The sequence below is a fragment of the Tachyglossus aculeatus genome, chromosome 1, assembly GCF_015852505.1.
Source record: "Tachyglossus aculeatus isolate mTacAcu1 chromosome 1, mTacAcu1.pri, whole genome shotgun sequence".
NCBI lineage: Eukaryota > Metazoa > Chordata > Mammalia > Monotremata > Tachyglossidae > Tachyglossus > Tachyglossus aculeatus.
This window is the reverse complement of record NC_052066.1, coordinates 139,360,962-139,373,559: the sequence shown is the minus strand read 5'-3', so window position 1 is coordinate 139,373,559 and position 12,598 is coordinate 139,360,962. Positions and strand designations below refer to the sequence as shown.

Genomic DNA, 12,598 nt, shown 5'->3' with positions numbered 1-12,598 from the left:
CTATGGTAATAATGGACAGGACAGTGTGTGTGTGTGCATTTTGTTTTATACCTTTGTGTATGGGGAGAGGACAGTATGTGCCTGTGTCAGAGGTGCCTTTATGTGTGGGGAGAGGACAGTTGTGTTTGTGTGTTTTGTTTAAAGCCTTTGTGTAAGGGGGAGGACAGTGTTTATATAGGTGTGTGTTTGTGATTTGTGCCTTTGGGTATGGGGCACGGACAGTGTGTGTGCATTTTGTTTTATGCCTTTGTGTATATGGAGAGGACAGTATGTGTGTGGGGGGGCGGTTGTCTTTCTTTATGAGGAGAGGACAGTGTGTTTGTGGATGTGTGTGTGTGTTTTGTTTGATGCCTTTGTGTATGGGGGGAAGAAAGTATATATGTGTGCATGTGTGTATGTGTTTGTGTTTTGTGCCTTTGTGTAGGGGGGGAGGACAGTGTCTATATGAGAAGCAGCGTGGCTCAGTGGAAAGAGCCCGGGCTTTGGAGTCAGAGGTCACGGGTTCAAACCCCGGCTCTGCCAACTGTCAGCTGTGTGACTTTGGGCAAGTCACTTCACTTCTCTGTGCCTCAGTTCCCTCATCTGGAAAATGGGGATGAAGACTGTGAGCCCCCTGTGGGACAACCTGATCACCTCATAACCTCCCCAGCGCTTAGAACAGTGCCTTAATAAATGCCATCATCATCATCATTTTTTAAAACACTCCCACCCTCATGTCCCCTTAGTTCTGCTGCCCTGCACAAATTGAAAAGAGGAGTCTGTGTTCCAACCCAGTTTTATTGACTGATTTTTAAACACACCCTCTCCAATCACTGCTTTGCCTAAAGGGACGTGCAAGCCAAGATCATCATCATCATCAATCGTATTTATTGAGCGCTTACTATGTGCAGAGCACTGTACTAAGCGCTTGGGAAGTACAAATTGGCAACATATAGAGACAGTCCTTACCCAACAGTGGGCTCACAGTCTAAACTGTCTTAACTTTCAAAAAAAAAAAAAAAAAAAAAAAAAAAAAAATTTGACTGAGTGCTTACTGTGTGTAAAGCACTGTACTAAGCACTTATGCATCAATCCCTAATTTAATATCTGTCTCCCTTTCTAGGCTATAAACTCCTTGTAAGCAGAGAACATGCCTTTCAACTCTGTTGAACTGAACTTTCCCAAGCCTTACTACAGTGCTCTGTACACAGTAAACCTCAATAAATGCCACTGGTTGGTTCGGATAAGAAAAACTGGGGAATGTGGAATGTTGGTTTTTCCAAGGGCTCATTGAAAAAAAAATCTCAATTTAGGACAAACTTGATGGTAAGAGAGAGATCAAGGAGTTCAGGGCCACTTATGGGGTGAAGGGAAGTTAAAGTAGAGAAATTCCATGGGTAAATATCTCCCTCTCATGATTCCCTTCCCGAAGACGGACACCAGTCTGGCCTAAGTAGAGAAAAACTGGATAGAGGGCAGTTGGCCTGGGCCCTATAGACTTGATAAAATAATTGCTCCCAAGAGTCCCGTTTGCAAGGCTGAGTGTGTTTGTGGGGGAAAGGAGGAGGAAGGGAGGAGAGAAGGACCCCCCAACTTCCACCCCCTCTCCGGCACACAAGGCCTTGGGCTTCTGGATAGGGAGCCCCAGATATTACTCTGCTTGGCCCTACCCTACGGGTGGATGACTTATCTACTGGTGACTACTACGATGGACATTTGGAAAGAGGTTTTCTCTCTGCCCTCTATTATGCTTATTGGAGGAAAGACATTTTCCAAAAAGTACTAGTGAAATGCATTATTTCAGAACCTGAAGGTTAGGCGACACAAATGGAGAAGTTGGTGAGTTGAATGGCTGCTTTGAAGGAAACTTATTAGCCACATATGTATTTGGTTCTCACCACAAATGAAAATTTGATGCTAAAAGGATGCTAAAACTATACTGCCACACTGGGCTTGAAAGCTGGGTGGTTTTAATACATTATGGCTCATAAATGGTACTATGTTTTATTTTGTTTGCCAAGTTTTGGAAGTGCTTACTAAATGTCACTCCTCGCCCACTTAAACTGAAATAACCTGTGGCCAGGCGGTTCAGAAAGAATTCTGCACCCAATTGCTTTGAATTATGAGCAGATTGCGTATTCATCATCATCATCAATCGTATTTATTGGGCACTTACTGTGTGCAGAGCACTGTACTAAGCGCTTGGGAAGTACAAGTTGGCAACATATAGAGACAGTCCCTACCCAACAGTGGGCTCACAGTCTAAAAGGGGGAGACAGAGAACAAAACCAAACATACTAACAAAATAAAATAAATAGAATAGATATGTACAAGTAAAATAAATAGAGTAATAAATATGTACAAGCATATATACACATATACAGGTGCTGTGGGGAAGGGAAGGAGGTAAGATGGAGGGGATGGAGAGGGGGTCGAGGGGGAGAGGAAGGAAGGGGCTCATGTATTCATGTCTTAGTTCTGAGCAGAAAGCACACGAGAATATAATTTTATTCCAGCCCATACACGGCTAAATGGGGGAATAAAGAGACTATTCATTCCATCTTTAAAGAAAATATGAATCTTCACTTCCTGATCCTTTCCCAAAGGGGGACAAAAGCCTTTTCATTCCATTAAAAACTGAGAAAGCAATGTGCCTGGCTCTCAGCAGTAGAGAGGATGCATTATTAATCTAAGATAGAGCGATTTGAGATTTAGCCGTGCTTTTGTTTATTAGTCACCTGGGTTAGCCAAGCTCATTAGTAATGGTTTTCTGCTCAGAGAGGGCAAAACTCCCAACATCCTTTTCTAACCATCGGCTAGAAGAGAGACGACACAGGAGCACCAATAACCGAAACATTCATTCAGCCGTATTTATTGAGTGCTTGCTTTTGCAAAGCTTACTTTGCAAAGCTAGTTTGCAAAGCTTACTTTGCAAAGCTATTTTCCAAAGCTTACTTTGCAAAGCACCAAATTAATAGCTTGGGAGAGAGTACGCTACGACAATAAACAGACGCAGTCCCTGCCCGCAGCGAACTGACTTCTTCCTGGTGGCATCGGGGATTCAGCCTGGCCTGAAGCGTGTTTAGAAACCTAAGCTAGGTGTGGTACTAGAATAAATTGAACTGGTTAAGCAGCGTGGCCTAATGGATAGAGCACAGGCCTAAGAGTCAGAGGGACCTGGGTTCTAATCCCCACTCCACCACTTGTCTGCTGTGTGTCCTTGGGTAAGTCACTTAACTTCTTGGTGCCTCGGTTACTCACTTCACCTCTCGGCGCCTCAGTTCCCTTATCTGTAAAATGGGGATAAAGACTGTGAGCCCCTTGTGGGACACAGACATGCTTTTAGACTGTGAGCCCACTGTTGGGTAGGGACTGTCTTTATATGTTGCCAACTTGTACTTCCCAAGCGCTTAGTACAGTGCTCTGCACACAGTAAGCGCTCAATAAATACGATTGATGATGATGATGATCTTATCTACCCCATCACTTAGAACGGTTCCTGGCAAATAGTAAGCAGTTACCAAATACCATTTAAAAAATCTCAAAAACCGGTTATCTCTGCTCTAAACTTGCACTAGTGAAACCAGAGAATTGAGACAAAGCCTCCAAATGGGTCATGATCAGCTCCAAAGGAGAGAGATCAGCTGCAAGGAACCTTCACCTGTATATATGCATATCACCTGTATATATGTTTGTACATATTTATTACTCTATTTATTTATTTATTTTACTTGTACATATCTATTCTATTTATTTTATTTTGTTAGTATGTTTGGTTTTGTTCTCTGTCTCCCCCTTTTAGACTGTGAGCCCACTGTTGGGTAGGGACTGTCTCTCTGTGTTGCCAACTTGTACTTCCCAAGCGCTTGGTACAGTGCTCTGCACACAGTAAGCACTCAATAAATACGATTGATTGATTGATTGATTGATTCCGGCAGCACAAACCAAGCAAGGACCTAGGGGAAAAGGAGATGAAACACTCTCCAAGATGTCGCCTGCCTAAATGAGACTTCTGTAAGCCAAAGTCGCTAAAACTGGAATGGTGGAATGAGCCAGAGGCCAAGGAGCACACTGCAGGTCCTTTTAATTCGGAGAGGGGACCAGCCTGCTTCTAGCTCCTCTGCCAGACAGTATTCTGGCAGCGTGGCTCAGTGGAAAGAGCCCGGGCTTTGGAGTCAGAGGTCACGGGTTCGAATCCTGGCTCTGCCACTTTTCAGCTGTGTGACTTTGGGCCAGTCACTTAACTTCCCCGTGCCTCAGTTACCTCATCTGTAAAATGGAGATTAAGACTGTGAGCCTCCCATGGGACAACCTGATCACCTTGTAACATCTCCAGTGCTTAAAACAATGCTTTGCACATAGTAAGTGCTTAATAAATGCTATTATTATTATTATTATTATGCCCAGTGCTTAGAGCAGCGCTTTGCACATAGTAAGCGCTTAATAAATGCCATTATTAGTATTAGTCTGGAACTTCCACGGGAGGGGGGGTCTGAGCTTTCTGAGCTCTGGCCCAGGCAATGAGAGGGATTATAGATCTTAGTGGGGATCATGCCTCACTTCTGCGTCACCTATACATTTGGATCTGTCACCTTTGAACATTTGATATTTGCCCCACCCCGAACCCCACAGCACTTCTGTACATATCTTTAAATTATATATTATAAATTACTCTATTATTCCTATTAATGTCTGTCATCCCCTCTAGACTGTAAACTCGCTATGGACAGGGAACGTGACTGCTAATTCTGTTGTATTGTGCTCTCCCACGTGCTTAGTACAGTGTGCTGTATATAGTTAGTGCTCAGTAACTGATTAATAATAATGTTGGTATCTGTTAAGCGCTTACTATGTGCAAAGCACTGTTCCAAGTTCTGGGGAGGTTACAAGGTGATCAGGTTGTCCCACGGGGGTACTCACAATGTTAATCCCCATTTTACAGGTGAGGTAACTGAGGCCCAGAGAAGTGAAGTGACTCGCCCAAAGTCACACAGCTGACAGTTGGTGGAGCTGGGATTTGAAGCCATGACCTCTGACTCCAAAGCCCGGGCTCTTTCTACTGAGCCATACTGGAAAGCGCTCAGTAAATACCATTGACTAATTGACGTCTACCAACCTTGTTGTACCGTACTTTCTCAAGTGCTCAGTGTAGTGTCCTGCATATAGTAAGCACTCAATAAATCCCATCGATTGGTAGGAGGGAAGTATGCTGTCTGGGTTGGATCAGCAAGGTAAGGTAGGATGAGGAAAACTGATTGAGAAGTTGATAACAAATGCCATCATTATTATTATTATTGAGTGCCTTAATTACTATTATTATTGTTATGGTATTTGTTAAGCACTTACCATGTGCCAAGCACTGTTATAGGTAATCGGGCTGTCCCATGTAGGGCTCACAGGCTTAATCCCCATTTTAATAATAATAATAATGGCATTTATTAAGCACTTACTATGTGCAAAGCACTGTTCTAAGTGCTGACAGATGAGGTAACTGAGGTACAGAAGAGTTAAGTGATTTGCCCAAAGTCACACAGCTGATAAGTAGCAGAGCCGGGATTAGAACCCACGCCCTCTGCTTCCCAAGCCCGTGCTCTTTCCACTGAGCCACGATGCTTCTCCAAGCCGATGGTGAGGAATTTCTGTTCGACGCAGAGGTGGATGGGCAACGACTGGAGGTTTTCGAAGAGTGGGGTGACGTGGATGAAGCGATTTTTGAGGAAAATGATTGGGGCAGCATACTGAAGTATGGCTGGAGAGGGGAGAAATGCGGGGGTGATTAAGAAGGCCGATGCAGTGGTCAAGGTGGGTTTTGATAAGGGGCTCGATTCATTCATTCAATCGTATTTATTGAGCGCTTACTGTGTGCGGAGCACAGTACTAAGCTCTTGGGAAGTACAAGTCGGCAACATATAGAGACGGCCCCTACCCAGAAACGGGCTCACAGTCTAGCAGTCTTGATGAAGTTAGTCCAAGGATAAATCTTTGGGGGCTTAAGAATTGCTTGAAAATGATGTAGTTCTTCATTCTCAGCCAAGTTGGCCATCATTTACTTCATCTGAAAACTCTAGTCCTCCTCCCAGACAGAGTGTTCCTGGCTCAGGGATTAATGCTGCCCCAAGCCCTAAAGATACTTGCAAAAACACAGGCGCTTGGCTGAAGAAGTGCCATGTGCTTTAACCGTTTCCCCTCTTACACCTTTTAAGACCCTGAACTCTCACTCGGGAAATGGAGTTCTCAGCAGACAATAGTTGTCGATCTATAAACATCCCACAGGAAGGACAAACTGGGGACCCTGAAGCAGCAGAAACAATTCCTGTTCTTATTGCAAATATAGCCCCTCTAGCCGCAAGTGGATTCCGTATTTAACCTTGCTTTCCTCCCCGCCCCACCCCCCAACTTCCAAATTGTCATAAACAAAACCACTTGATTGCCAGCTACTTAGACTCCATTTTACAGCTGCAGGGAGCCACATTCATCACCAGGCACACAGTAAATCGATTTAATCGACACCGTGTTACTAAGAGAGACCGAAAACAACCCAGTGGACAACCCGGTTCCAGTTTCAGAGCATTTTCAGAAACCGAATTAACTAAGCCTGATTTAGGAGGAAAAATAATGTTTGGCATCATATTTTGGCTGTAGATTGAAAGACATGGTATATCTGACTGTGGAGCCTGATTTTTATCCTCCCTCTGCCACTCCTTTTTATAATGGTATTTAATGTTAAGCACTTACTATGTGCCAGGCACGGAACTAAACGCTTTCATCAATCAATCAATCAATCGTATTTATTGAGTGCTTACTGTGTGCAGAGCACTATACTAAGCACTAGGGAAGTACAAGTTGGCAGCATATAACGACAGTCCCTACCCAACAGTGGGCTCACAGTCTAGAAGGGGGAGACAGAGAACAAAACCAAACATATTAACAAAATAAAATAAATAGAATAGATATGTACAAGTAAAATAAATAGAGTAATAAATATGTACAAACATATATACATATATGCAGGTGCTATGGGGAAGGGAAGGAGGTAAGACGGGGGGATGGAGAGGGGGACGAGGGGGAGAGGAAGGAGGGGGCTCAGTCTGGGAAGGCCTCCCAGAGGAGGTGAGCTCTCAGTAGGGCCTTGAAGGGAGGAAGAGAGCTAGCTTGGCAGATGGGCAGAGGGAGGGCATTCCAGGCCCGGGGGATAACTTGGGCCAGGGGTCGATGGCGGGACAGGCAAGAACGAGGCACGGTGAGGAGATTAGTGGCAGAGGAGCGGAGGGTGTGGGCTGGGCTGGAGAAGGAGAGAAGGGAGGTGAGGTAGAAGGGGGCGAGGTGATGGAGAGCCTTGAAGCCCAGGGTGAGGAGTTTCTGCCTGATGCGCAGATTGATTGGTAGCCACTGGAGATTTTTGAGGAGGGGAGTAACATGCCCAGAGCATTTCTGGACAAAGGCAATCTGGGCAGCGGCATGAAGTATGGATTGAAGTGGGGAGAGACACAAGGATGGGAGATCAGAGAGAAGGCTGATGCAGTAGTCCAGACGGGATAGTATGAGAGCTTGAACGAGCAGGGTAGCGGTTTGGATGGAGAGGAAAGGGCGGATCTTGGCAATGTTGCGGAGCTGAGACTGGCAGGTTTTGGTGACGGCTTGGATGTGAGGGGTGAATGAGAGAGCGGAGTCGAGGATGACAACAAGGTTGCGGGCTTGTGAGACGGGAAGGATGGTAGTGCTGTCAACAGTGATGGGAAAGTCAGGGAGAGGGCAGGGTTTGGGAGGGAAGATAAGGAGTTCAGTCTTGGACATGTTGAGTTTTAGGTGGCAAGCAGACATCCAGATGGAGATGTCCTGAAGGCAGGAGGAGATGCGAGCCTGGAGGGAGGGGGAGAGAGCAGGGGCAGAGACGTAGATCTGGGTGTCATCAGCATAGAGATGATAATTGAAGCCGTGGGAGCGAATGAGGTCACCAAGAGAGAAAGTGTAGATCGAGAACAGAAGGGGATCAAGAACTGAACCTTGGGGAACCCCCACAGTAAGGGGATGGGAGGGGGAGGAGGAGCCTGCAAAAGAGACTGAGAAAGAACGACCAGAGAGATAAGAGGAGAACCAGGAGAGGATGGAGTCTGTGAAGCCAGGGTTGGATAGCGTGTTGAGGAGAAGGGGGTGGTCCACAGTGTCGAAGGCAGCTGAGAGGTCGAGGAGGATTAGGATAGAGTATGAGCTGTTGAATTTGGCAAGCAGGAGGTCATTGGTGACCTTTGAGAGGGCAGTTTCCGTGAAACGTAGGGGACAGAAGCCAGACTGGAGGGGTCGAGGAGAGAGTTGGTGTTGAGGAATTCTAGGCAGCGCATGTAGGCAACTCGTTCAAGGAGTTTGGAAAGGAATGGTAGGAGGGATATGGGGCGATAACTAGAAGGTGAGGTGGGGTCAAGAGAGGGTTTTTTTTTCAGGATGGGAGAGACATGGGCATGTTTGAAGGCAGAGGGGAAGGAACCAGTGGAGAGTGAGCGGTTGAAGATGGAATTTAAGGAGGGGAGAAGGGATGGAGCGAGAGATCCATCCATTTAATCCATCCATTCATTCATTCAATCATCAGAGGCATTTGGCATTTGGTATTTGGTATAATGGTATTTAATGTTAAGCACTTACTATGTGCCAGGCACTGTACTAAACACTTTCATCCATTCATTCATTCATTCATTCAATCGTCAGAGGTAGGGGTTGGTGGCGAGATAGGGGAGATCGAGGTACAGTGAGAAGGTTAGCACCAGAGGAGCGAGGTGTGAGGGCTGGGTTGTAGAAGGAGAGAAAGGAGGTGAGATAGGAGAGGGCAAGGTGGCGGAGTACTTTAAAGCCAATGATGAGGAGTTTTTGTTTGATGCAGTGGTGGATGGGCAAGCACTGGAATTTTTTGAGGAGCAGGGTGACATGTCCTGAATGTTTCTGTAGAAAAATTATCCAGGCAGCAGAGTGAAGTATGGACTGGAATGGGGAGTTTGGCTGAGAAGATAAACGCTGGGATAGATGCAAGCTAATCACGTTGGACACCATCCGTGTCCCACACGGGGCTCACAATCTTAATCCCCATTTTGCAGATGGAGTAACTGAGGCACAGAGAAGTGAAGTGACTTGTCCAAAGTCACACAGCAGGCAAGTGGCAGAGCTGGGATTAGTTCTATCCACTTAGCCACGCTGCTTCTCTTGTGTTTTCTTGGCACAGGAATTTAGGAAGCTCTGGGGATTGACAAGGCACTGATGCTCCTCCCAACTGTGAAAAAGAACTGTGCCTTCTTCAGAGCCCTCATTAAACATGTGCCTTTACCGTTTTTTTATTGGCATTTATTACATGCTTACTATGTGCAAAGTACTGTTCTAAGCGCTGAGCACTGTACTATTGCTGTCGTAGAGGAGAATCTGAATCTTTTCAGCTTAGTCGATTACCAGTCATTTATGATAAACAATGAGGTAACAAACAAGTGGTGCTTAGAGATGCTAAGGCTTTGTACCATGGCCTGAAAACATCTTTCCTAGCTTGACAGCTACATGATATGACTCGGTTGTCAAGAAGAAGGGCCATCTGGCCATAAGATTGCTCTTGACCACTACTGAACCAAAACTTCGAGTTCAAAAAAGAGACATATCCCTTCAACCCCTGGGGGAGTGTGAGGAAATTAAAGTTGGTACTTTTTTGGGGGAAGATGAATGTCCTTTAGTAATAATAATAATAGTAATAATAATAATAATAATAATAATGGTATTTGTTAAGCACTTACTATGTGCAAAGCACTGTTCTAAGCACTGGGGTAGATGCAAGGTAATCAGATTGTCCCACATGGGGCTCACAGTCTTCATCCCCATTTTACAGATGAGGGAACTGAGGCCCAGGGAAGTTAAGTGACCTGCCCAAAGTCACACAGCTGACAGGTGGCAGAGTTGGGATTTAGATTGTGCGCTCATTGTGGGCAGTGAATGTGTCTACTAACTCAGTTATATTGTATTCTCCCAAGCGCTTAGTACTGTGCTTGGCACACTGTAAGTGCTCAATATATTTGAGTGATGGACTGACAGTTATATTGCACTTCCCAAGCGCTTAGTACAGTGCTCTGCACACAGTAAGCGCTCAATAAATATGATTGATGATGATGATGATGACAGGCTTCTCAAGGCTGAGAGGCAGAAAGTGGGAAAAGTGAGCCTGTGTCTGACACGTCAGACCTGAGACGAGGCTAAAATAGTAAGTCATCCTTAAAAAAGTATCACTGCACATATGTCACCTTCTTGTGGCAGGTTTTCCTTGAGTTTTGCCCAAGATTGGATGGATTGGAGATGCCAGCCCGACTTTAATGCATGTCAATAGCTATGGTTATCCAGGCAATCAGATCCATGGGTCAGCAAGTATTAGATGTTCTTATCCTATAAGCACTCAATAAATACGATTGACTCATTCAGTCATATTTATTGAGTGCTTACTGTGTGCAGAGCACTTTACTAAGCGCTTGGGAAGTACAAGTCAGCAACATATAGAGAAGGTCCCTACCCAACAACGGGCTCACAGTCTAGATTGACTGATTTTGACAAACATAATTTTCTCCCCTGTGGCCTTCCCTCCATGCATAACCCTCCACCTAGCCCCTTTCCCTTGAACACTAGACTGTATAATCTCCTTGAGGGGAGGGATTGTGTCTATCAACCCTATTGTACTCTCCCGAGCGCTCAGTACAGAGTTCTGCACATAGTGAGTGCTCATCAAATGCCACTGATTGATTGATTGATCTCGGGTTTGTCTACCCTTTTGTCCTCAAGGAAAGCCCTGCCCTTAACTTAGTTTCTATTGAAAATGACCCTCAGGTTTGTCTACCCTTTTGTCCTCAAGGAAAGTCCTGCCCTTAACTTAGTTTCTATTGAAAATGACCCTTTTTCTTCAGCAGATATATGGAGCGGGCAAAGTCAGTGTCCTTCACCTTCCTGCATCCTCTTACGGTAAATTTGTAGTTCAATTGATGAGAATACTAATAATAATAATGATGGTATTTGTTAAGCGCTTACTATGTGCAAAGCACTGTTCTAAGCGCTGGGGAGGTTACAAGGTGATCAGGTTGTCCCATGGAGGGGCTCACAGTCCTAATCCCCATTTTACAGATGAGGGAACTGAGGCGCAGAGAAGTGAAGTGACTTGCCCAAAGTCACACAGCCGACAGTTGGTGGAGCTGGGATTTGAACCCATGACCTCTGGCTCCAAAGGCCGTGCTCTTTCCACTGAGCCACGCTGCTTCTCAATCTCTCAAGGGTCGCAGGGTTTGCTTGGACCTTTTGGGTTGCTAATCAAGTGCTGCAGCTGAAGATTTGCTACTTCCCTCCCAGTTTCCTCATCTTGTCGTTGTCATCTTATGCCGTCGAGTCACGTCCGACCCATAGCGACACCAGGGACACATCTCTCTCAGAACGCCCCACTTTCATCTGCACTCGTTCTGGTGGTGGATCCGTAGAGTTTTCTTGGTCAAAATATGGAAGTGGTTTACCATTCCTTGCCTCCTTCTGTGCAGTAAACTTGACTCTTTCCCCTGCTGCTGCTGCCCAGCACGGGTGAGTTTTGACTTGTCGCCAATCGCCTTCCATTCACTAGCCACTGGTCAAACTCGGAATGGAATGGGTAGGCCTCTGCTTGACTCTCCCTCCCATAGTCGAGACTGGTGGAGGACTGGAAACTCTCCAGGTACGATCCTGAGAGGAAAAGGTTGGCTTGGGTCCTGGTGGTGGTCCTTAGACTGTAAACTCATTGTGGGCAGGGAATGTGTCTACCAGCTCTATTGTATTCTACTCTTCCAGGCACTTAGTACAGTGCTATGCAGTAAGTTCCACTGACTGACTGATTCATTCATTCATTCATTCAGTCGTATTTATTGAGCGCTTACTGTGTGCAGAGTACTGTACTAAGCTCTTGAGAAGTACAAGTTGGCAACATAGAGAGACGGTCCCTACCCAACAGCGGGCTCACAGTCTAGAAGGGGGAGACAGACAACAGAACAAAACGTATTAACAAAATAAAATAAATAGAATAAATATGTACAAATAAAATAAATAAATAGAGTAATAGATACGTACAAACATATATCCATATATACAGGTGTTGTGGGGAGGGGAAGGAGGTAAGTTGGGGGGAATGCGGAGGAGGAGGAGGGGGAGAGGAAGGAGGGGGCTCCATCTGGGATGCCACAGCAGCTGAATGAGCTTTTGAATGTAAGCTTTGGCAATCCTGGAGTCCCAACCGGGCGGTTCCCAAATCTGGGAATGTTCATCTTGTGAAGCATCACCTTGGTAAGCTCTTTTGACCTTGACTGACTCTCTTAATTGAGAAGAGGCATGGCCTAGTGGATAAAGCAGGACTCTGGGAGACAGAAGGACCTGGGTTCTAGTTCTGGCTCCACCACATGTCTGCTGTGTGAATTGTGAATTTGGGCAAAACACTTCACCTCTCTGTGCCTCAGTTCCCTCATCTGTAAAATGGGGATTAAGACTAGGAGCCCATGACTGTGAGTCCAACCTGATTACCTTGTATCTACCCCCAAACTTAGACCAGTTGCTTGACACACAGTGATTGTTTTACATATAAGAAACTAAAAAACAAATAAAA

At 45.5% G+C, this 12,598-nt stretch overlaps 1 non-coding gene across 1 annotated transcript; it reads right to left on the bottom strand.

The window, feature by feature from the left end:
* Positions 1-11,560: 11,560 nt before the first annotated feature.
* Positions 11,561-11,698, bottom strand: LOC119934959. The gene has a single exon (XR_005453049.1). It is a non-coding gene; the product is annotated as a small nucleolar RNA SNORA7 (small nucleolar RNA).
* Between the last annotated feature and the right edge of the window lie 900 nt (positions 11,699-12,598).